Below are 26,434 nucleotides of genomic sequence, written 5' to 3' on the forward strand. Positions count from 1 at the left end.
GAGCTGAAATTCAGCCTCAGAATCTTTATTAGTTCCACATTACTAATAGCTAATACTAATCAATGAGAATTGGGACACAAGTTTTAATCTATTTGTCATCCTACTAGTGTATTAATAAAGACAGAGTATAACTTCACATTTAAGTAGACCTGATTTTGAACTGCATCATAAATTGTTATCTCAGAGACTTAAGTGAGGATTAAAGGAGATAATGTAAAACACTTAGCATAGTGCCTGGCACTCAATATTTGGTAGTATTACTAATATGATTAATTTTCAATGTTTATTTTTTTGCCAAGTAGCCTATATTTTCTTTGATTGCCTTTTTCCTCTGGTAATTTAGGACACATGTAACAAATACTATGTTTTTAAATTTAATTAGTAGTAACATCAAAAATTCAAACATATTTCAAACACCAAGAATTAAACAAGTACCTATTAACTCCCTAATTAATCAGTATTTGTTGACAATTTCATTTTCTTCTGTCATTCAGCTTTCTATGATATAATCTAGCATTTTAGATCTAGCAATTTTGTGTGTGTGTGTTTCTTCTCTTTTAAGCATATTCATGATATTTATGATATTTATATTATGTTTGTATATTTTACAAATCTTTAGACTTTGCCTTACCTGTCCTTTTAAGCAAGACTTCCTAATTCAGTAGGCTGGTGTACATCTTTGACATTTCTTTTTCAGGAAGAATATACGGATGCTCTATTTCCTGAGGCCTTTCTTATCTGAAGTGTTGCTTCATATGACAACTTGAAAGGCACACAGTTCGTGAGTTGCAAAATTTCTACTTTAAAATACAACTATGCACCTCCACTATCTTCTGGCATCTAATATGAGGATGCTTTCTGAGAGGTGAGTGAGCAAGGAAAACATTCTCTATTGGACCCATGGTCTGACCATTGTATTTTGAAAGATAAAATTCACACTGCTTCCTCTAGCATCTTTTCATACCATTTTCTTAAAAACTGTCATATCAAAATACTATCTTAAAAATTGTTGAAAAATATCCTTTAGAATAATATGTTCAGAAGTCACAACCTAATGATAACTGTTCCTATTCCCCCTCCCTACAAGATGTGTTTCTGCCCAGGGGAAGGAAAACAGGCCATTGTGCCTGGAGCTTCCTGGCATGGAGTAATCAGGGGTTTGGTCATGCAGGGACTTGGAATGAAGCAAGTTAGAATCTTAATCCAATGAAATATTTCTGAAACAGAACATTTATATGAATCTATAAAGATTGTATTGTTTAAACACACATACCTTCTTTGTCTACATAGATACTTATTAGATATTCCTGAGACAAAAAGGAGGGCAGATCCGATTTTGAATAGCAAATATGCATGCAATGTCCTGGAAGAATGCAATGACAAATTTTAATTTGGATCCAGTGCTTACTCATATTTTACAGAAATAGAAGCATAGAAGTTTCCAGGGCTAAGTGAACAATGTCCCATGACCACTTGAGACAATAGATAGGTTTCAAATTTTGTAATGCCAATTTTTTGGAGACTTTAATTTTTCTACTAATTCAAGTACCACAGTTCTAGTGATAACCAGTCCAAATGTTTTTTGTTTTTGTTTTTTTCCTTTTGTGAAGCTAGTTGGGAGCAAACATTGTCCTTGTTGAGGCCACTGGTTGATTGGCAGGGATTACATCAAATGTTCAGACAGTAAGAAGAAATAGTCCTTTTACAAGGCAGCCCAGTTCCTCAAGTTTCGTAGTTACCAAGCTGAAGAACTAAAGTTTCCATCGAGAATCACACTTAGGCCGGGTGCGGTGGTTCACGCCTGTAATCCCAGCACTTTGGGAGGCCGAGGCGGGTGGATCACAAGGTCAGGAGATCGAGACCATCCTGGCTAACACAGTGAAACCCCGTCTCTACTAAAAATACAAAAATTAGCCAGGCATGGTGGCGGGCGCCTGTAGTCCCAGCTGCTGGGGAGGCTGAGGCAGAAGAATGGCGTGAACCTGGGAGGCGGAGCTTGCAGTGAGCCAAGATCGCGCCACTGCACTCCATCCTGAGCGACAGAGTGAGGCTCCGTCTCAAAAAAAAAAAAAAAAAAAAAAAAAAATCACGCTTATGCTTCTCTTCCTAGCTGCATTCTGGGGGCCAGATGTGGGACTCCTGGCTCCATCAGAGTCAGAAGGCATTCTCAGGGAGACCAGTTGTTTGTTGCTATTCTCCATTTGTCCTTCCTTGCCCCTGTTACCTTCTATTCTGATCATTCTCTGCCCTGCCTGTGCTCCAGGCTTTCTCTTGTGTTCCATCAATGGAAGGCACCAGTAGGAGTAGGAGGTTGAAAGGCAGAAGAAAGAACATGGATTATTTATTGACCACTCCCTCCTTCAGGGCACTTTTTGAAAATGGCTGCCATCCTTTATTGTGAGAGCTCCTTTTGAGAGGTCTCTCTTCTCAGGCTCCAACTTTCACAGGCTCCAGTAGCCGGCTCCCTCTGCTTTTTTAGGCCTGGGGTGACAATGACTTTCTGCTCTTACTAACCTTGAGGTGCTTCTACATTTCTTGTTGGTTCCTTGAATCCCATCCACTTCAGTAAATAGCCCCTTTCTAAAACTCTCTTCAGTTAAACCCTTTTGGATATGCTCTTTCCTGCCTGAATGATACTCATAGTACAATAACCAGACAACTTAACTTAGTATTCACTTAATATTGTATCTTTTCATTTTAATTCCAATTAATCTCCTTTTTAATAAAAAGGAAGTTTTTGTTTTTAGGGACATAAACCACCCAAGCTTGGAAGAAAGATGTGCAGAGGACTGAGACACTGCTTTCCATCTCTGTCAAGTTTAGTCACTTTCATTTCTGACCTGTTTACCTGAATTTTTTTTTTTTGAGACAGTGTCTTGCTCTGTTGCTCAGGCTAGATTGCAGTGGCATGATCACAGCTCACTGTGTAGTCGTAACCTCCTGGGCTCAAGCAATCCTCCTGCCTCAGCCTCCTGAGAATCTGGGACTACAGGTGTGCACCATCCCATTGGACTAATTTTTTATATTTTTGTAGAGATGGGGTATTGCCATGTTGCCCAGGCTGGTCTTGAACTCCTGGGCTCCACTTGACCTCCCAAAGAGCTGGGATTATAGGCATGAGCCACCATGTCTGGTCTTCACTTGCATTTTGATGATTCTCTAAAGAATGTCTTCCAAGATGTCACTCTTTTTTGTTTGCATCACCAATATTACTTTTTACTGATTCCAACCCATTTTAAATTTTGATAAAATTATTTGATATAGTCTCACTTATTCATGTAACCATCATTTACTGATTGGCTGCTCTGTGCCAGGCACTGCGTGGACAACAGGGAGTACTGAAAGACACAGCCCAGCCATTGGGGAGCTTCTCCAGTGGACAAAATCCAAATAAAGATAAAATAGATGGTAATGGAAAACACTAGGAGTGCTTTTGAATTGTATTTGATAGTAATACAAAATACTCCAGAACACCTTCCTCAACATATGTGTTTTAGACATAATTCATAAGGCATACCGCCTAAGCACTGAAATAAAATAAATAATCTTTAAGCTGGGTGACCATCCACTTTCTAGAAGAAAGCTTGCTATATTTATTTGTTTATCCCACAAACATTTTCCTGTTGGGTGCTTACTGTGTGTTAGGCAATGTGCTAGATTAGGGGATACAATGGAAACTAAGACTGTGCCTCTGCCCTTTCGAAGTTTATAGGCTAATGTTCTGAGAATGAACTCTGAGCATGTGTAATAGCCCTTATAAAGATGAAAACTGCCACAACAAGTGTTTTGGGGCACATTTAAAACTAAGTCCCTTTGGGGATCCAGAAGCACTGACTCCTCCTTTAGAGCATGGTGTCACCGACATGTCAAAAACTGTTTTGATTCAAATGCTAAAAACTATTCAGAAGAGAAATTCTAAATAACTACTGCAGGAAAAATATCAGATTAAACAGTTGTATTCATCTTTGTGATATTCATGACAGCAAAGGGAAGCATAAAACAGAAAGAAAATAGTAAAATGCAAACAGAAATATAGTGGAAAAACTTACTTCTATCTAAGTAGCACCAGATTAATTATGATAATTTTAAAAGTTATCAGTGACACTTCTTAGAACATAAGGTTACACACCCAAAGTTAAAGCATGATTATGGTCACTAGGTGACTTATTTCCAATGAACTGTTCAAAAGGAGTTATGCAGTTGGCCTAATTTTAAAAAGCAATTTTAATATCTTTAGTCACACAAAGTATACTTCTTTATGTGATGTTATGATTCTTTTTTAAAGAATTTTGCTTTTACAAAAAGAAAGCCCAAAGATGCATACACATAGTCACAGATTTTTAGATGGGATTCGTTTTCCTTTTTTCTTGGTAAAACATGTTTTTGCCAAGTTTACAACCCACTTGAACTTCTGTCTGTTCTTTGATTTTAGAATCAACTTGGACTCCTTTTAACACTGGAAAAATCACAGAGTTAGTCATAAAGTTTTTTTAAAGTCTTAGCAAAGTTTACTGAAGATTTTTTATTATCACCAAATTATCTGTAAATAAAAACCCTTCTTACTAACATTCAGTGTACCTGTATCTGAAATACAGCGTTTCAATTTTAGATGAGATCACTTTAAGCATTTATAAATAACTTTATAAAGAAAAAAATTTAAAAATAGACATTCTAAGAAAAGCTTATTCTAATTCTTTAACTGTTAAAAGAGCACTCTTTACAAACTTACTTGACCACTGATTTCCTCAGCATACATGAGGTAAATTCTGGAGATTGAAAACAAATCAGATGTCATTCTTATCAAAATGCTATGATACAGTAACTTTACCTGCTTTAAACTTAGCTCTGCACATAGGTTTAAACAAAGAATAAGGAACATGTTACACAGAAAACCAATTAATTGTAAAATAATAAGAATTGAAAATTCAACACTGAGAGTTTGGGGTCTGGATTTGTCACCAATCATTGTTGGCACCTAGAATAAATCACTAACTTTATGGAACTTTCTTTCCTCATATGTAAATTATGAGAGTTTACCTAGAAAGCTAGTCATTACGCCTTCCATTTTACAATGACAAAAATGTTATCACCTGAAAATAGACATAGAAAGGGCACCTTGCCTGTACTTACAAAGAAAAGGAAGAGCAACTAAAACTGCTTTTGAAAGACTAATAAAATGCTGTGACTAATATACACAGATTAAAGGTAATGTCACCATGCTTTAGAAATTGAAAGAAGACAAAAGTCAATATGGAATCAGAGAATAGAGCAGAGAGGGATTTCCTCTCTCAGAAACACTGTAAGGGGATGAAGAATCAGGTCTTCCACAGTGAATCCTAGAATGCTTTGAGTCAGTCACCTACTCCCTCGGCACGTGATAAACCATTTTATCCACTTTACCTTCTTACAACATGCAATCTGCACAGCAAAGCATATTTTATAATAAAGTGATATCCACAACTTTTATATTTGCAGCATGGAATTTGGGCAGGGCGTACCATTTGGAGTCAGAGGGACCTGGGTTTCATCCTGATGCCAACACTTGCCAGCTGGGTGAACTTGGGCAAGTTGCTTAGCTTTTAAGAGCCTTGGTTTCCTCACTCATAAATTAAAAATAATTATTGGTAAGCCCTAATACTCAACTATAATTATGGGTTTCTACATTGTGACATTAATGGAGGGGAGTTTATGGAATTTGCTTTTTGGCCTTTCTGGACTCCCTGTTGGTTTCAAAGCCTTTCCTAACATCATCTACCTTTTCTGAGAAGAAGGGGCCCCTGGAGGCATTTTTTCTTGGGATTAGGCTTTGGATCAGCAAAGAAATATTTCCCTTCTTGACCAAAAGATTCATGAAACTTGGGTGCCAAGAGTTGGCAACAGCCAGATGCCCCTTCTTCAATAGCATAATTAGTAGTGGTATGTGTTAGCAGGAAAGGACAGCGGAGGAACCTCCCAAAGAACAATGTGAATTTGCCCCCTTTGGATTTTCTCATGAACAATCCTAATTATTTGTTATGGGGTATTGGTTGTGTTGTTTAGGGAGAAGTGAGGGGGCACAAATTGGGTGGTGGCTGGGGAAGACATACATGAAGTGAAAAGGCTGATCTGAAGTTTGGGGAAATGGTCACACCTTTGATCTGGGCGACTTAGTCATAGTCCTTGCTCCTGTCACAATGATGGACACCAAGAGGGCTTTAAGGTTTCCTAAAAGTCGTGAACCTGATTGATAGGCTTCTGTCATCTCTCGGCTTCTTTAGGATCCCATTATTCTCTAATGACAATAAATATGTGTGCTTCTAAAATTCATTCCCCACCATTTTCTTTACTACAAATAGAAAAGGGACTTTATTTTCTTTTCCTGCAGTGATTTGTTGTTTTAGAAGTAAATATAAGTAACTCTCTTAATAAGTGAAATGTTTTCTTCTGAAATTTAAATATTCTCCAAATATTTTATCTTCATTTTCATTTTATCTTTATTATCTTCAATTTCAACCAAACTCATTGAACTCATTTTAGGTGGAGTAGTATCCTTAAAGTACGGTGGGGGTGGGAGGGAGCACTAGTATAAACCAGAAAATGACAAGAGTATGGTGGGGGTTTTTTTTCTTTAAAAGATGGAGCATTAAATCATTTAGAAGGTAAAAGTTGGCTCTAAAGAGCTGCTGTTAATGGAAGAGACTAATCAGGATGTATTTTCTCTTAAATAATTTTGTCTGAACTCTTATCTCCACTCACAATGAAGTTGTTTTTTGTCTTTTTACAAAAAGCAGAATAGTTTTGATTTTTATAGTAATTCACATTTTCTTTTAATTAAACTGTTGGGGAGATTTGGTTATTATTTCAATGACTCTCTTGCCTACCTCAGAAATGCTTAATACTACATAGAGGTATGACATCTTTGGCAATCTAAAATTTAACACTTATTCTTTAATAGCTTATCAATGAAATACTTGTTATTGAGAAACCCATTTATATTAATCATCCCCTTTGCAAAGATCTATCATTTTTAAATTGTTGTTATCTCCATTCTAACTAGAACAGTGTCTCAAACCTACTGAGGTTATAGAAGAAATAATAGGATCTTCCCTTCTCCAGGCTTTTCTTCCTGAAAGATGGCAAATGCTTCAAAAACTGAACAAGTTGATAGATAAATTATACTGGGACGAGCTCACCTACCACTGAAGTGCAACCGTCTTTGGGGTAGCTCCCTCCAGCTGTTTACCACCATGCAGTGGTGCTTAGGAGCAGTTTGTCATAAAGAAAAGAAGAATGCACTTGAAATATAAGCAACAGGGAATTTGCAGAAGAGAAGATATAATTATCTAGATTGGAATATAACCAGGACAACCATACCATTCCCACAAACCACCAAGAAGGCAAAAAGTAAGCAAGAGAGGTTTGGGCATCTGATAATTGTTTGAATCACAATCTAATGTTTTTATGCTACCAAAAAATGAAATTTAGAAACCTTTTTGGTCTTGTCTCTTGTCTCATTCACATGTACATAATCCTTTTGCTGCTTCCTACTTTGGCCACAGATAAAATCAGAAAAAGGCCATTGAAAACTACTCTTTAAGCTATCTGGGGAATTTACCTTATGATCTAAGATACTATGTATTTCTAAAGCTAAAATAACATTGTGCCTGTGGAATCAATGAGATGATGAAAAAAATGGACTTTTGCAGTGGTTGGAGGGATGTGTTGATGGGCAGATGACCTCCTTCTCCTCAGGGTCCCACTCCCTTACCGTACTTCCTCAGAACACATCTTAATACATCACTTTAACACAAACTCTCCCTGAGGTCCATTTCTGGGGAATCCAACCTAAGACAGGTAGTAGGGATGATTCAGAACAAAACTCAAAGACTTGCACATTTAAAAATCTGATTGTTGAAATCAATAGGACCCCATATGCATATATTCACTACTAGACCCTGAAGGGATAACCATAAATACAATAATTTTTTAGAGCGATAAATTAGCAATAACTTACATTTAAGTTAATCAAAAACAGGCACGATTAAAAACCATGGTCAATTTAAGATGTTATTAATATATTTATAAAACAAATCATAATTCTTGAAAACTGCAAGAATTCCAATAATTTATATTTTTGCAAGTACAGTAGGAACCTTGCAACATTGTCAAAGCATTGCATAGCAGCCAGGCCTTTTAACAGAAAACAGAATTAGAATTCTCAGTAAACTCAGCACTTTGAGAGGCCGAGGTGGGCAGATCACGAGGTCAGGAGATCGAGACCACAGTGAAACCCCGTCTCTACTAAAAATACAAAAAATTAGCTGGGCGTGGTGGCAGGCGCCTGTAGTCCCAGCTACACGGGAGGCTGAGGCAGGAGAATGGCGTGAACCCAGGAGGCAGAGCTTGCAATGAGCCGAGATTGCACCACTGCACTCCAGCCTGGGTGACAGAGCGAGATTCTGTCTCAAAAAAAAAAAAAAAAAAAAAAATTCTCAGTGAACTCTAACACACTACTGGTATTAGCCTTTAATTAGTCGCTTAGTATGTTACTAGTAATGATCTTGATCATGTCTAAGAATGAAAGTCTATGTCATTACACAACCATTGTTCATAAGACTCAAAGAATCTCCATTTTTAAAAATCACTTAATGTCTTATTTTGCTTAAGAGAGTACCAAGGACTATACATTGATAATCACTCACATCTTCACATCTTTGTCTACAGAAATAGCATAAGAGAATTTGCAAATGACTTCAAGATGCATCCATAGTACTAATAGCTGCCATTTACTGCTTGCCATTATTGTTCGTGGTATTCTGAACTCATTGTCTGTAATCCCTACAACTGCCAAGCTGGGTAGATTTTATTACGCCCATCATGAAGATGGGAACATTGAGGTATGAAGGCCTCCAATGACTTACCATAGGTTACACAAGTAATACTTATGACCTGATCCTATCTTCATGTTTTTTCTATTAAAGCATGCATATCAAATCTTTGATTTTTCACTAGTCAGCCCTATATCCATGAATAATAAATGGGAAAGAATAAATGGGAAAATATCTACAGTACGTGTTTAGCAAACCTACATCACCTTGTTTCTAAGGGCTAAGTTCTGGATTATATAACTTTTAGAATTTTGCTAATTACTATACACTTTCTAGAAGTCACCTTTATTCTCCTTAAGAAAATTACTATAAAATTAAGCTGAAACTAAATTACAGTCTCAAGGCTACAGCCTATAGCTTAAAAATAAATTAATCCCTTGGCTAATGGTGATGGAAAACACTAGCAATGGACCCTCAGTGAGGTATGGTGTTCATTCCCGCCATACCCCAGGGAGCGACAAAGGACATTCTAGGGTTCCTTGTGATAAAAAACATAAATGGGGCCCCCGAATCAGGAGTTTTCTCAGTGGCTGTTTTTGAAGTAATTTCAAAAAAATGATCAATGACTGTTCTCAAACCAGATGACAATGATGTCCAATGCTCTCTCCTCAGAGAACCTTTCCTGGCTACCCACTATAATGCAGCTCACTGTGCCACAATGCTCTACACTCTACTAACCCATTTTGTTTTTTATAACCTTCAAAAACATGTGAAATTATCTCAGTTAATCAATTAATTCCATAATGTTTATTGAGCATCCATATGTACCAGGAACTGTTCTAAAGGATCTGGGTATATGGTATTAAATAAAACAGGAGAAAATTACTGCATTCATGCAGTATATATACCTATTAAGGGTCTCTCAAATCTTCCTTTTGTAGAGGCTTTTTCTATCTTACTTCGAGCCCTGGACACATAATGGGTGCTCAATAAATATTTGTTTAATTACTAGAATAAGTGTAAATCTGAAACTCTGCATGGAGAGTTTTTTTTTTAACAAGTTATGGAGCTAAAGTTGAGCCTCGCCCTCACTTTTACTCCCATAATCTCACCAAAGTAACTAGATCTAGCCTTCCCCTGTAAAGCATAATTTTATTGGAAAGCATTTATGAAGTTACTTCTTCACCTGCCCTAGATGCACAAGAAGGTATTGGATACTGCACCTTCTAGAGGCACAAGAAGGTATTGGATACTGTATAGGTATTTTAAGCATTGGATGGTTTAGACTAAATGACAATCTAAGACTCCGTAATATCTGGGGTAAAGAACGTTGTGTGGTAGAGGGAAGGAGTCCCTAAACTTTGATATACCTGACCTGGATTCAGCTGCCAACCATGGTGCCTACCAACTGGTTGTTCATGGCAAGTCACTTTACTCCTCTGAGCCAAAGTTCAGCATCTGAAAAATGTGTTAGATAATCCTAACTGCTTAAGGTACTTCACAGGGAATATGGAATGTTTCCATAAGGAACTTCCCTCCCCCTATATATGCACTAGCAAATATTGAAGCTCTCATTAATGGCAAGAATAACACAAATGTAACAATGTCACTATGCTGTGCAGAGGGCAAAAAGAATTCAAAGGGAGATCTGCATTGCTGAGAAGCCACCTTGCAAATTCAGAAAGGCCCAGAGTGCTATTGGTTATTTAACATAAACATAGACATAGCCACTGGATTTGGCTTTAGATAGAAACAAAACAAACTGCTGATCATGTGTGAATTTAAAGGAAAAATGGCCTTAAACAAGAATGTCTTTCTTTCTGATTTGTCTTCCTACCTGATATTCTACTAGCAGAAAAATTGAAATTCACTGTTACTGACTAACAGAGCAAATATAGACTCTAAAATGGTAGAATGAAAATACATATTTTTCTTTGCAAAAATCCCACAGAAACTACAGTAAGCAAATTGGTTTAATTAAAAAGACAAAGAGAGGGAAGTACTTCTGAGGTAGTGGAAAAAGAACCTCTGAAACCCCATTCCTCCATAAAAACAACAAGAACACTAGCAAAACCTGTCAAAATTAACTTTTTCAAAACCCTAGAAATTAACCAAAGGCTTTCAATAATCTGAGGAGCATTTATACAAGAAAAAAAGAGTTGAATATCAATAAGAACAGTGAACTTCATGGCACTTTAACTTACCCTATTTCCATTACCTTCTCCCCAGCTCTTCATTAGCCTTAAAACAATCAGCCTTGGAATAGTGGTAGCTGTGAAAAACAGCATCCTATCAGTTAAAGGAAGCAGAAAGGGTGTGGACTCTCAAACAAAAAGTCCCATTTCTGGAGAATTATCACTATTAGGCCTATCTGGCAGCTCTCTGGCAAAGCCCATTCAGTAGGCCTGTCTTTATTTGACCTAGTTCAGAGATTCCTAAGTAAGGAAAGCCATACCAGCAGGGTGTATATTTAAAACAATTAATGGTAATTGTTTAATATTATAGCTGCCTGAGATGGTGATACCAATGGGGCAAAATAATAAGCTTAGCTAATAGTGGACTTTGAAAATCTCTGACATATTCATGTGGATCTATAAAAGGCTGGCTGTGCACATGTGCAGGGCTGTTTTCATGCCCAAGAAAGATCTGAGAAGACCCTAATTTCTCACATCTGGAAGACCTTGAGGCTGCACAAACAAGAAGGGAAGACTAACACTGAGTTGTAAATAGGTGGAGCATTGAAGGCATGCTCCAACAAAAACACAGAGACCTTCAGAAAAGGGTGGTAGACGTATGTGTTCAAGTCACTTAAAAAAATCCCTGTCCAGTCATTAACTAGGCTATTCAAGTAGGAACTTCAGTGCTGCACTTGACAAAATATATAGGCTTTATAAAATTAGTCCAGGAAAGTCTCTTTAAAACAAACAAACAAACCAGAAACAACAACAAACCACCACAACAAAACCTAGGGGTATATCTAAGTTCAAGAGTTTTCATATTATTATTTTAAATGTCCAGTTTACAACAAAACATCACAAGACACACAAAGAAATGAGAAAGAATGACCCACACACAGAAAAACAAAACAAAAGCCAATCAATAAAAACTGTCCTTGAGGAAATGCAAATGTTCTCACTAGACGAAAACAAAAAATTAGCTATTATATATGTTCAAAATAACTAAAGGAATGTATGAGGAAGAATGTCTCATCAAATACAGAGTATCATAAAGAGGTAAATATCATAAAAGGACCAAATAAGAGTTTAGAGTTGCAAAATATGGTAATTTAAATAAAAAATTCAGTACAGATTTGAGATGGCAGAAGAAAGAATCAGCAACCTTGAAAATAAGCCAATTGAAATTATCCAGCTGGAAAAACAGAAAAAAAATGAATAAAAATGAAGAGAGCCTGAGAGACCTGTGAAACACCATCAAATATACCATCACACATAATGGGAGTCCCAGAAAGAGAAGAGAAAAGAAAAAGGCATAAAGAATATTTCAATAAATAATGGCCCCAAACTCCCCAATTTTGATGAGAAACAATGTACAGAACCAAAAAGCTCAACAAACTCCAGATAGGAAAATCTCAGAGAAATACAAACTCAGACACATGATAATAAAACTCAAAAGACAAAGTATCTTGTAAGCAGCAAGATAAAAATGACTCATCACATACAAGGGATATTTAAAAAGATTAACAACTGACTTCTTAGCATAAACCATGCAAGCCTGAAGGCTGTGTGATAGGATAAAGGAATGTCAGTATCAAGAATTCTATAGAATATAGAATATTCAGCAAAACTGAATATAGAATTCTATAGAATACAGAATATAAAGAGACAATTTAAGACATTCTCAGATAAACAAAAACAGAATTCGTCACTTGAAGAACTGCAATATAAGAAAAACTAATGAAAGTCCTTCAGGTGGGAGTGAAAAAACACTAGACAATAACTCAGATTCAAATGAAGAAATAAACAGCACTCATTAAAATAACTACATAGGTAAATATGAAGATGATAAAAATGTATTTTTGCTTGTAATTCTTTCATTCACTTATCTGATTTAAAAGACAATTTAATAAAGTAATAATTATAAAACGGAATTGATATAATGTATAAAAATGTAATATGTATGACAATAATACCACAAAGGAGGGAGGAGGAAATAAAACTATACTGGAGCAAATTTTTAACATGCTATTGAAATTGTTGGTACTAATCCTATCTAGATTTTTTTAAGTTAAGATATTGGAATTCCCAGGGCAATACCTAGAAAAGTAACTTTAAAAATATAATAAAAGAAATAACAAGATATTTTAAATGGCATACTAGAAAATACCCGTTTAACTCAAAAATGCAGTAATAGTGGAATAGAAGAATAAAAAGACATAAGACATATAAAAATATAGTGAAATGACAGACATAAATCCTACCTTATCAATGATTACATTAAATATAAATAGATTAAACATTCTAATCAAAAGAGATTGGCAGCATGGATAAATATAAAACAATCTAACTACATGCGGTCCACAACAGAAACATTTTAAATTCAAAAAACACATAGGTTCCAAGTAAAATAATGAAAAAGATATACTATCCAAATAGTAGCCAAAATGTAGCTGGAATGGCTATATTTTTATATATTATATCATATCATATTACATATTACATAGACAATAAGATAAAAATTGTTAATAAAGACAAAAACATAATGATAAAAGAGTCACTCTATGAGGAAGACATAACAATTAAAAACACATGTAGACCTGAAAACAGAGTCCCAATTAAACAAACTGACAGAAATGCAGAGAAAAACAGATAATTCAACAACAATGGTTGAATACTTTAAAACTCCACTTTCAATAATGGATAAAACAATTAAAGGACCAACAACAAAACAGAAGATTTGAACAATAATAATAAATTGAAATGTTTAATCTATTTAGGCTGCATGTAATTATTGATTAGATAGTATTTCTGTTTGCCATTATACTATGTGTTATATGTCATATCTTTTTATGCCTTTACTCCTGCATTACTGCATTTTTTGAATTAAATAGGTATTTTCTAGTATGTCATTTTAAATAAATCAAGTAGTCCTAATAGACATCTGTAAAAGACACCACCTAAAAAAATAATATCTATGAGAAGAATACTTACTTTTCTCAAGTGTACATGGAACATTCTCCAGGCAGAATAGACCATATGATAGTCCACAAAATAAGCCTCAATAATTTTAAAGAATTGAAATCATACAAAATAACATTTCTGACTGCAGCAGAAATTAGAAATCAATAGAAGAAGAAAATTTAGGCAATTCACAAATATGTAGCAATTTTTTAAAATACTCCTAAGTAATGGGTCAAATAAGATATCACAGGGAAATAGAATATACTTCAAGATGAGTGAAAACCAAAACAAAACATATCAAAACGTATAAAATGCAGCAAAAGCAGGCTTTGAGGGGAATTTTTAGCTATAAATGTCTATATTTAAAAAGAAATAGAATCTCAAAAATTACCTAACCTCTTACCTTAAACTACAAAAACAGCAAACTAAATGCAAAGCAAGCAGAATGAAGAAAATAATAAAGACTGGAGCAGAGATAAGTAAAATAGACAATGGGAAAACAATACAAAGAATTTTAAAAAAGTTTTTCTTTGAAAAGATCACCAAAACTGACAACTCTTTAGCTAGAATGATAAAAAAGTCAGAAGATTCAATTAATAAATTATGAATGAAAGAGAGGATGTTATTACTAATTTTCTAGAAATAAAAGACAATTATACAAATACTGTAAATGACAAATTAGATGACTCAGGTGAGATGGATACATTTCTAGAAAGGTACAAGGTATTGAAACTTATTCTAGCAGAAACAGAAAATTTTAATAGACCCGTAACAAGTAAAGTTATTTAATTAGAAATTTTAAAACATTCCACAAAGAACATTTCAGGCCCAGATGGCTTTGCTGGTATATTCTACCAAATGTTTAAAGAAACATTAATAATACTTCACAAACTCTTCCAAAAGATATAAGAGGAGAGGACACATCCCAACTTATTCCCTGGGGCCAGTATTACTTTGATACCAAATCTAGACAAAGACATTACCAGAAAAGTCCTTGTGAATATAGATGTAAAAATCCTAAAGAAAATACTAGCAAACTGAATCTGGAAATATAAAAAATTGATTATATACCATGATTATGTGGAACCCATCTCAGGAATGCAAGGCTGTTTTAACATCTGAAAATCAGTGAATGTAACACACAATGTTAAAAGAATAAAAGAAAAAAAACCACATGGTCACCTCAATTGATGCCAAAAAAGCATTTGACAAAATTTAACACAATGTTATGATATGAACACCCAACAAACTAGGAAGAGAACTGAATATCCTCTACCTATAAAAGACATCTACAAAAAGGCCATCGCTAACATCATACGTAATGGTAAAATACTAAAATTTTTCCCCATAAGATTAAGAAGAAAATAAGGATGTCCACTCTCTCCAATTCTATTTCCAGGATAATAAGGCAAAAAGAAAAAAGAAAAAAAATTCAGAATCAAAGGCAGAAGTAAAACTATCTCTACTTGCAGATAATATGATCTTATATATAAAAATTCACTATAGAATTATTAGAACTAATAAATGAATTCAGCAAAGTCACAGGATATAAGATCAATATATAAAAAATAATTTTATTTCTATATATTAGCAATGAGCAGCCCAAAATTAAATTGACAAGAACAATTCCATTCATAATAACATTAAAAAGAATAAAATATTTAGAATAAACTGAACCAAACAACTACACGACTTATACATTTAAAACTACAAAATGCTGTTGAAAGAAATTAAAGAAGAACAAATAAATGGAAAGATATCCTATGTTATGAATCAGAAGACTTAATGTTGTTAAGATGGCAATAGTCTCCAAGTTGATTTGAAGATAGAATACAATTTCTATCAAAATCTCAGCTACCTTTTTATATGTAAATTGACAAGCTGACCCTAAAATTCTTATGGAAATGCAAAGGACATAGAGTAGTCAAAACAATCATGAAAAAGAAGAACAAAGGTGAAAGACGTATTTCCTTATTTAAAACTTACTACAAAGGTACAATAATGAAGACAGTGTGTTAATAGTATACAGACAGACATATAAATTAATAGAATAGAACTTAGATTAGAAATAAGATTGTACACTTATAGCCAACTGATTTTCAACCAAGGTAATAAAGTAATTCAATGGAGGAACAAATGATTTTGGGATAACTAAATATCATGATAAACTATGCAGTGAGAAGAAAACTTTACAGATACATACATAAATATGTGCATGTATACACAGAAACTATCATTGATCTTTTCAAAGAGATAAAGGGAAGCATTGCAACCATGACAAAAAAATACATGATGCTATGGGAGAAAACATTCTGAGAACATAAACTTCACAGGGTTAAATACATAAAAACAGAAATAAATTTAATTAAAGTGCTGGAAGATAAACTGAGAAAGTCTTCCAAAAATTAGGCTAAAAAATAAAGAAATGAAAAAGCAGGGGAGAAAATTTGAGAAAGAGGACTAATTCATGAGTGCCAGTATTCACACTGTAGATTTTCCTGAAAAAGAAAATTTGTGCTTAAAATTATTGACAGATAATTTAAAACTGAAGGGCATGGGGTTGTGATTGAAATGGACCCTGAGAACCCAACCTAATGGATGAAAACAGACCAACGCATATTATTATAAAATTTCGGAGCAGTAGAGTCAAAATGAAAATCTATAAGATTCTGGAGAAAGAGAGAAACAGAACACAGTTCACTGTAGCTTTAGACTTCTCAACAGCACAACACAAGAAGACAATGGAGCAAGGCCTTCAATATTCTGAAGGAAATAATTTCGGACCAAGAAGCTGATGCTGAGCTAACATACTTATCAGATGGATTAAACATTTTCAGATTACGAGTTCTTAAAAAACTTGCCTCCTTTCCACATTTCTTAGGAAGCTACTCAGACAGTCTGGCATCAAAGTGAAAGCATCAGTCAAGAGAAGGAAGTGACCCAAAAATGGGAGATCCAACAAGGATCCAAACAAGAGAATCTCCAAATTAATTTTGCTAAGATATCCTAGAATGACAACTGTACATCAGGCATTAAGAGAAACCATCTTGCAGGTGGGAAAGCACACTGAGGACAGAGTTTTGTTTTCTGATTCTACATTCTTTGAATCTAATAAAATTGTTGGAGCATATTTCAAAAATAGGAAAAAAGGACTATCCAAAGAAAGAAAGACATGAGCTCTAGGAAAGAGAGAATTAAACTCAAGAAAAAGGCGAAGAGAAACCCAAAGATGACAGCTTCATTGCAGTCTTGGAAAACATCTTATCCAGGGAGAAAAATCATAAAAATGACCAGAAGAGTAGATACCAAGAGTAAGTGAAAATTATTAGATTAGATTACCTGAAATAAAAATTTACCTTGTGAAAAAACATATTGAGAAGATATTGAAAGGCATAGAAAGAGTTGTCAATATGCACAAAAGAAAATAACCAGAAAGAAAACAATTTCTTTGCTGGAAATACCTTGGTTCATATATTTTTTTCCACATCTCCATGTACATTTTTGGTTTCCCCTTCAATTTTCCTGATGAAAACTCCAGTTGATATAATATTTGATACTTACATTTGAAAGAAATAGTCTAATGGACATAAGAATTTTTAAAAATTTCTCTAAGCGAAATGCAAATCAAAACCACAGTGAGATACCATCTCACACCAGTTAGAATGGCCATCATTAAAAAATCAGGAAACAACAGGTGCTGGAGAGGATGTGGAGAAATAGGAACACTTTTACACTGTTGGTGGGCTGTAAACTAGTTCAACCATTGTGGAAGTCAGTGTGGCGATTCCTCAGGGATCTAGAACTAGAAATACCATTTGACCCAGCCATCCCATTACTGGGTATATACCCAAAGGACTATAAATCATGCTGCTATAAAGACACATGCACACGTATGTTTATTGCGGCACTATTCACAACAGCAAGGAGTTGGAACCAACCCAAATGTCCAACAACAATAGACTGGATTAAGAAAATGTGGCACATATACACCATGGAATACTATGCAGCCATAAAAAATGATGAGTTCATGTCCTTTGTAGGGACATGGATGAAACTGGAAAACATCATTCTCAGTAAACTATCGCAAGGACAAAAAACCAAACACCGCATGTTCTCACTCATAGGTGGGAATTGAACAATGAGAACTCATGGACACAGGAAGGGGAACATCACACTCCGGGGACTGTTGTGGGGTGGGGGGAGGGGGGAGGGACAGCATTAGGAAATATACCTAATGCTAAATGACGAGTTAATGGGTGCAGGAAATCAACATGGCACATGGATACATATGTAACATACCTGCACATTGTGCACATGTACCCTAAAACCTAAAGTATAATAATAAAAATAAAAAAATAAAAAATAAAAAACCTGATATGGTTAAAAAAAAAAAAAAAGGAAAATACAAGGCCTACAAAGAAAAAAGAAAATATAACCTTTACTGGGGAACAGGCAGAAATAAATCAAAAAAAAAAAAATTTCTCTAAGCATGAAGTTCTTTCTCCATATCAAGTCTGATCAGAAGCAATCTATGGTACTAGACTACATATCTTTGCAGTTTTACCTAAGTGGCATTTGTTTTATTTAAACATCTAGGGTTTAACCATCATGAGTTATCTTTTCCTTTGTTTTTCTCTCTCAAGTTTTCTTTCTGTGTCACTTCACTATGAAGATATTTAGCGAAGGATTTGGCTTTGTTGACCTTTTATCATAGATATAAATACAGCCCCTGAGAAATCTTTGTTGATCCTACTCACCCATTGAACAAACATTTATTGAGCTTCTAGGTGGTGTCAGGTCCTACACACGGGATTAACAGGGTATGCATGTCAGAATTTTTGGACCCCTAGGGAACCATAATTTGTTCACATCATAGTTAACAGAGAGCAAATACTGGTTTTTTAAATAGTCCTATTTATCAGAAGGCCAGAATTTATACTATTAATTTATCTATTAATAGAGTAAGAATCATTATGATAAACACAGAACTTTGGAACTCCCTTAGACCAACTCTACACATTTTAATGAAAGTTATTTAATGAACATAGAATATCTACATGTTCATATTAGGTTTTATAAATTTCAAAACCTATTGGCTAATGCATCAGTCCATGACCGAGGTTCCACCTGTGAGACTGCCATGCAGGTGGGCAAATTACACATGCTAAAGAAAATAGACCATGTCAGATATCATCATTGAGGTCTGTATGGGCACCAGAAGCCAGCTAGAGTTGGCAGCAGAAGAAACCAATCAAAATCTCAGCTGCTCTGGCACTGAGCCGCTTTCCAACCTCTCTTCCCAGGAAGAAGAATCACCCTCACCTCTGGCTTCAACTTCCTCAGGAAGACTAGAAGGGGGAAATGCTAACTCTTTTTTCCAAAGCAAGAATGGCCAGAATAAGATCAGTTATGAAAGAAAGAACCCTAATACCCAAAGCCTCTTCTATCACCAGTTTCCTTTTTACTGTTATGCCTCATTTGCTCAACCTTTTCTAAAGTCTCATGCTCATCATAAAGGATGATGTTTGCTACAGGAGACAAGAACTTGGATCTTCCTTCCAACAGGTCCCTGAAAAGGAGGGAAGCTATGATGTTTCCCTTGCTTGCTCCCAAACCATTGATCTTTAATTTCATACTACCTGAGAATTTTAGCACAACACAAACTCCTTAGTGAATGGCCTAGGTTTCTTGATGCAATATTCACCTTGAATTGTTTTATACTAGCACTTCGACAGTAATTAAAGGGACCTAGAAAGAAGCAGGGGAATTGTGGAGGTGAGCTGGGGAAAGAATAGGGAATAAAAGTAAGACAAAGAGCACCTGAAATACATCAGCTTTGCCTCCCCTTCCTCCTGCCTTGAAGGCTTCTATCAACTACCTTGGCTACACCCTCCCTTCCTACCATAATCACCTCTCCAGATTCAAAAAGGCCTGTGAAAGATTTATTTTCTCTTTCTTTTTTTTGAGATGGAGTCTCCCTCTGTCACCCAGGCTGGAGTGCAGTGGCACGATTTCGGTTCACTGCAACCCCCACCTCCTAGGTTAATGGGATTCTCCTGCCTCAGCCTCCTGAGTAGCTGGGATTACAGGTGCCTGCCACCACGCCTGGCTAATTTTTTTGTATTTTTAGTTGAGACAAGGTTTCACCTTATTGGCTAGGCTGGTCTTGAACTCCTGACCTCAGGTGATCCTCCTGCCTCAACCTCCCAAAATGCTGGGATTACTGGCATGAGGCACCCTGCCTGGCTGAGAGATTTATTTTCTAACCTCCTTCCAAAACACCACCAGGCTAAAATAAAAGGGTTCTTGATTTCCTATCTGACATAAGCTATCCCTTAAAAAAACTGAGAAACACATCTCTTGTTAAACTTGTTAAATGTAATTTTTATAGGAAGCATAGAAAAGCATGCTCTTTTCTATCTTCATATCTAGCATAGTTCTAGGGGTGGGTGGTAGTGGTTTAGGCTTCTTATTACTACGCTTGAACTTAAATCAACTCAACCCCTAGTTAAATCATAAATTTGGTTTGTTCCCTGTATGGTGTGGACCATTTCAACCATACCTTGATTTTAATACTCTCTTAGAACAGAAGAGTTTTCTCTGTTGAACCGTAAATCTAGTTCTACCAACATTTTTACATTAGGATGGTATATTAACTGTACAAACACAGCAACATTAAATTTTTTGCTAGAGAAATAAAGGGATGTCTTAGTAAGAATCAAAGCTTTGAAATCACATAGATCTGTGAATACTAGCTCAGTTACACCCTTGCTGAATTATTTTGATCCAATGACTTATCCTCTCTGAGCTATGGTTCCCTCATCTGTAAAATGGGAGTAAAATCCACTTGCTCCCATGGTGGTTTTAAGGATGAATTAAGAATGTAAAGTGCTTTATGTAGTGCGTGTCACACAGAATGCTCAAAAAAGGGCTACTTCCATTCCTTACAGCCCCACATGCTAGCCCCTGTGTAGATGCCACAGCAGCCCTTAGCTGAGAGATGGCTACAAAGATGCATGCAAAGGGTCCTTAAAAGGAGTAACAATTTAGTTAGGTACATATGTTTTGTATACAGCTAATTATAATACAAGGCAAAATGTATTAAGGCCTATGGTAAAGGCAGGCATCAACAACATTTACAGGAGCACTAAAGGAGGAGTATGTCTAGGGAGCAGGGTTCTTGGAGGAGACAGAAGGGGTAGTCATCTCACTAAGACCTTGAAAGATGGATGACTTTTGACATGAAAAAGGAGATTGGAAGTGAAGTCTGTGAAAAAAGGGCAATTCTGGGGGACACTAAGCAATCCAACATATGCAGAGTCTGGGCTGTGGGAGAGGAAGTAAGGTGGTAAGAATGGGCTGAGGCCAAAATAAGAAAGACCTTGAATTCAATTATACGGGGATTCACATTTATTATCTAAACAATTAAGATAAATCAATATTTAAAAATTGTGAATGAACACTACAGTGTCCTTATGGAAGTAAAATGCCCCAAACAAGTGTAGTGTGTTATATCTATAGAACTTAGCATCAAGCAACTGCCCCTTTCATTCGAGAGTGAATAATACCAGGCTTCACGCTATTGGAACATACTCAGTCAATTAAGAAAAGTACTGATTGCCGGCTGCAAAATATCCCCATGATGCCAAAGTGTCTGTGGAGTGGGTGGGGAGGGGGAGGGAAGGTGTGATAATTAAAAGAATTGTTACTTGCAATGTCACAGGAGCCAATGTGTTAACTCGGCATGCTGGGAAGCTAGAATGCTCCCAGCTGCCATGGGGAGGGAGGATGTGGTTTGATCCCTGGCACCACTCGTTGGGACAAGATGAATCACAAATGTGTTAATAGTAAGGTTCCATGTCATAATGTGCCAGATGGAGGTGGTTACATCTCTGATTGATTGCCTCCTGGCCAAGACAGGAGTTTTCCAGAAGGCAAACGTCTCCAAATTGGCATTCGAGCTCTAGGGATCAGCAGGTCTTTATCATGGTCAACATGGACCTGACATTCTCGACTTTATGAAGTGTGGCTACCCCCAAGACATGGGCAGCCAGAAACAGTATCTGGATGAGGAAAGATGCGATGAGGGGGTGATATATGGAAGAAACGATTTGTGCTTGACAGAAGTCCTATGGCTAAGCATGACTATTAACGAATCTATGAATGTACTGGAAATAAAGGGGAGGGGGTGGGGAGACACAGGGGGTACCCTGCTTGTGAACAAAATGAATAACCAGAGAGAGAAAAAGAAAGGTAAAAAAGAGAAAGACCAGGACAGAAAATACTTCCCAGCCTCAGACACCAAATCCCCAAAGCAGATGAGTCTAGATGCCAGGTTGAGGCCACCGGGCAGGAATATAGAGCAGGGGACAGCAAGATGACTCTCCTGTCCATTCCCTGCCACTCACCCTGATGGTGACTACCCAGCCCTTTGTTGTTGCTGCTTTTTTCCCCCAATGCAAGCTTCCAACTATAAACAGCCAACTACAAGGGCAATAACTGTGGTGTCCTACTGGGAACTAACACAGCCTCTCGTGCAGGCGCTGGGTCCTAATACAGGACAGTGAATAAAGCTTCATTACAGAACAATGGAGTTAGCTGCCAGAGCCTACAGATTTGAATAAACAACAAATAAGCAACATCTGCTCCAGCATATGTGTATGGTAAAAAAAAAAGTCACAAAATAAAAGAATTTGTAAATGCCAAAAGCAACACTAAACTGCCAGTGCTACTGTAGAGTGAATTTTTAATTGCACATGCAAAGAGGCAGGCTGTGGGTATTAGTCTCACATATGTCTTGTTGCTGCCAACCTGGGAGTATAGATGAATTTAATTAAATAAGGATTATCCCTTCTCCCCAGTACAATTACTTATTTATAACAATGATAAAATTGCCTAATAAAAAAATTGTAATATTTTAAAAACAAGGCTAGAAAACACCCTGCTTTCTGTGTAAGTCGTTCAGGGCTGTTTGTGTTTGAGTGTGTCTTTTAAAATTAAGTCTATGCCTACTGCCAAGGAAGAAAAAAAAAAAAAACCCTTATCATAAAGCCTGCTGCAGTTAAACAGCCAGAGACTACATTATGGAGAAATATAAAGAAGACACAGAGCAGCATGGGAATTGACTTTTATGGGTGTGTAGAAAATTAAGCAATTGGACTCAAATTGAGGCCAGGTGACTAAGCCAAGGGACGGGGCCACTGAGACTTGTTCTCCACCAGTGTTCTGGTCGCTGGTGAGCAGTTCCCTTCATGTTGGCTATCCCTCTTCCGTATGCACTAATTCCCTAAAAATGAACAGCACTACTAAAAACAAACCAACAACAAAAGAGATGGGCACTCTCATCCCTCTTCTCAGTGACAGCAGAGTCCCTTTTTACCTCCACATCAGCAACCTGCATCATCACGGAGGCCAGTGGTAATAAACCAGGTATGAAACTAGAGACAGCAAAGTCGACTCATGTGTAGGATGTTACTACAGAAATCAGTATCTTCTGAGTCTCAGGATCTCAGTTTCTTTCATCTTTGAGCAATTTTGTTATTTAATCACTTTTCCTCACTAGGATTCAAGGCAAGTCAGAGCGCTTGACCAGGGGCATTCTCTCAAAGTTAATTCAGAGGGCAACCAGAACCAAAAGATAGTCAAGGCCTCTAAGTGTGTGGCTGTGGGCAGTCACACAATCGTTCTACCTCAGTTTCCTTATCCGTGCAGTGGCAGTGGTAAAACCAGAATTCACCTCCAAGGAAAATTTCCATGAATTAATATGTGTAAAGTGACTGAAGCCTCAGTAAGTATTCACTCAATCAACATTGCCAAGAATTTAAAAGGATGCTTTATAAGGCACCTAGATCTGTATCTGTCTCTCCCTGGATGTTAGCAGCTTTCTATTTATCTATTGTTTTATTTCTTCCTGACACTTATCACAATTGTAATTCAATAATTAATTGATTTCTTCTGATACTTACAAATTCTGTGAGACTAGGGTCTGTTTTCCTTCTATTTGTATCTTCAGCATTCTCTTAAGGCGGACTCAGGGGGCAACCAGAATCAAAAGACAGTTAAAGTCTTACAGGTGGCTAGGCATGAGCAGGGCAGAAGACGGCTCTCCCCCAACCCACTAGAAATGTTGGGTGATGTTTTGGCAATTACTGCATTGCCTCTTTAAAAACGGCAACTCGGCAACGCCAGGGAGAGGCCATTTCCTGATGATCCACACCTGTTAACATCAAAATAGTAGTTGAATTCAAGCCCCAGGAAGAAGCAACTTCCTGGGAATGCATGTTGAGAGACAAAAATGGTGAAGTATGATCTTCTGGGTACACTCCACCAGAAAAGGGAAGAAAGCCTTGATGATTCCCATCTAGGAATAACTCCCTAAACAGACCACCTGTGGTCACTTCCCAAGGGTAAGGAGGGTTCTGCGCATGCAGGCAGCTCACCCCAAGGGAAGAATCATGGGAAAGAGGCGGGCTTATAAAGTCCTAGGATCCCGGTTATGCAAGGCACTTGACTTTCTCTCTTTAATCTTTTTCTGCAGAAGCATACATTTTACTTTATGACTTGGTTTTGTCCCTTAACTATAGGCCTTTAAACCACTATGTCATGAAATACCAGTTGTGTTCTCATTTTTAAATGACTGCATGATTGTCCACTTTATGCATCATTTTTTATTTAAACAATCCCCTTTACTGAATGTTTAGGGCAGTTCTAATTTTTTACACCTCTCTTATAATTGCCTTAGAGCAACTTTTTAGAGGTTATACACAGGTGAAAAGGTAAATAGAGTTAAAGCTTTCTGATACATATTGTTATAATTCCTTCCAGAAAGCAATGTGCTTCCTTGCCAACATTAGCTTATATGAACTCTTAAACCTCCACCAATTTTATAACTCATTTGTCTATTTGACTATAATTTTAAGTTGTATTTCTTAGATTATAACTGAGGTTGAAAATTGCTTCATTTACATATTTCTTATTTAGTAAAATTTCTACTGACTTTTTTGTTAAACCTTTTGTTAAAAATATTTTGTGAAATATTTGGAAATATTTCAAACACATAGAAAATATAAAAAATAACTGGCCAGGTGCGGTGGCTCATGCCTGTAATCCCAGCACTTTGTGAGGCCGAGGCGGGCGGATCATGAGGTCGGGAGATTCAGACCATCCTGGCTAACATAGTGAAACTCTGTCTCTACTAAAAATACAAAAAAAATTAGCCGGGCTTGGTGGCAGGCGCCTGTAGTCCCAGCTACTCGGGAGGCTGAGGCAGGAGAATGGCCTGAACCCGGGAGGGTTCAGTGAGCCGAGATCGCGCCACTGCACTCCAGGCTGGGTGACAGAGTGAGACTGTCAAAAGAAAGAAAGAAAGAAAGAGAAAGAGAGAGAGAGAGAGAGAGAAAGAAATAAAGAAAATAACACAACAAATATATATTCTTAACATTTTGCCATCATTACTTCAGATTTCTACTGTATTTTATCATTAACTGTTAAAATTTTAAGTTTTTTAAATATGTTTTCAATTTTAGATCGTAAAAACTAATCAGCTTAATTGCTATTTTATGCTGAGCTTTAAAAACCATTCTCTATATTCCAGTATAAATATTCATCTACATTTATTTCTGTTTCTATTTTGAGGGTGTTTTTATATTTAATAATTTATCTGAAATGTCATCTATCTTCAATTTCTGTTGGTAAAGGATGATAGGGAAATATTTTTTATGCACACATCTTTTTCAAAATCTATCAAGTTGATGATGTCAAGTATTTCCTTTATCCTATGACTATTTAAATTATATTAGTTTTTCAATTGTTAATACATTTTGATATCTTATACTAAAAGCTATTTGTTTAAGTATTAGTATTTTAAAATATTTTACTGTACTTAAATCACCATTAGTTTATTTAAAAATTTTTGCATCTATTTTCATAAGTGAAATGTATCAATTTTCTGAGACAATTTAGTCAGAATTTCCTATCAGGCTTCTCCAAAATCTAAAAGATGCTTGGAAGATTTACAAATGTTTGCATTATCTGAAAGACTTACATATACAAGAAATTATCTCTTTCTTTGAAAACTGAAAGAACCAGTCATATAGCAATTTTTTCTCATTGCTTTTCTCAGAAGTAATTTCTGATAAACTTAGTTTATGTTTATTTATTTTTTCCCTATGGTATTAGCTTATTTATTTTTTCTATTATGTTACTTTATTAATTTTTGTTATATATATGATATAAATATTGGTAATATACTATCAATATAAAATTTGATAACACAAATTTTATATATCATAAATGACATATGCAAAATATATTTATCTATCTAAATTTCCTTAAGTGGCATCAATAGGAATTATCTCTGATTTTAATTACATTAGTTGTACTACTTTTCCTTTATAATTTTAAAATGGGTTTTGCATATTAGGTCATTTGTTTTCTATATCAGTGATTATACTTCTTTTCTTTATTTTGATTCTCTAATTTTGTTTGTAT

General features: G+C 35.9%; 1 protein-coding gene and 1 long non-coding RNA gene across 3 annotated transcripts in view; one reads left to right on the plus strand and one right to left on the minus strand.

Moving 5' to 3' along the window:
• Positions 1 to 26,434, plus strand: part of LOC134731444 (uncharacterized) — a 115,120-nt gene that overhangs the window by 71,729 nt on the left and 16,957 nt on the right. Inside the window, exons 3-4 of one of the 2 annotated variants that reach the window (XR_010113721.1) lie at positions 698 to 865; positions 7,096 to 7,428. This is a non-coding gene — a long non-coding RNA (uncharacterized lncRNA). Of the gene's footprint in view, positions 1 to 697; positions 866 to 7,095; positions 7,429 to 26,434 lie in introns of those variants that run through there. The other variant, XR_010113720.1, reaches the window with a different exon arrangement.
• Positions 1 to 26,434, minus strand: part of ITPRID1 (ITPR interacting domain containing 1) — a 115,005-nt gene that overhangs the window by 24,730 nt on the left and 63,841 nt on the right. The window lies entirely within an intron of this gene.

Source organism: Symphalangus syndactylus, chromosome 9, assembly GCF_028878055.3.
Source record: "Symphalangus syndactylus isolate Jambi chromosome 9, NHGRI_mSymSyn1-v2.1_pri, whole genome shotgun sequence".
Taxonomy (NCBI): domain Eukaryota; kingdom Metazoa; phylum Chordata; class Mammalia; order Primates; family Hylobatidae; genus Symphalangus; species Symphalangus syndactylus.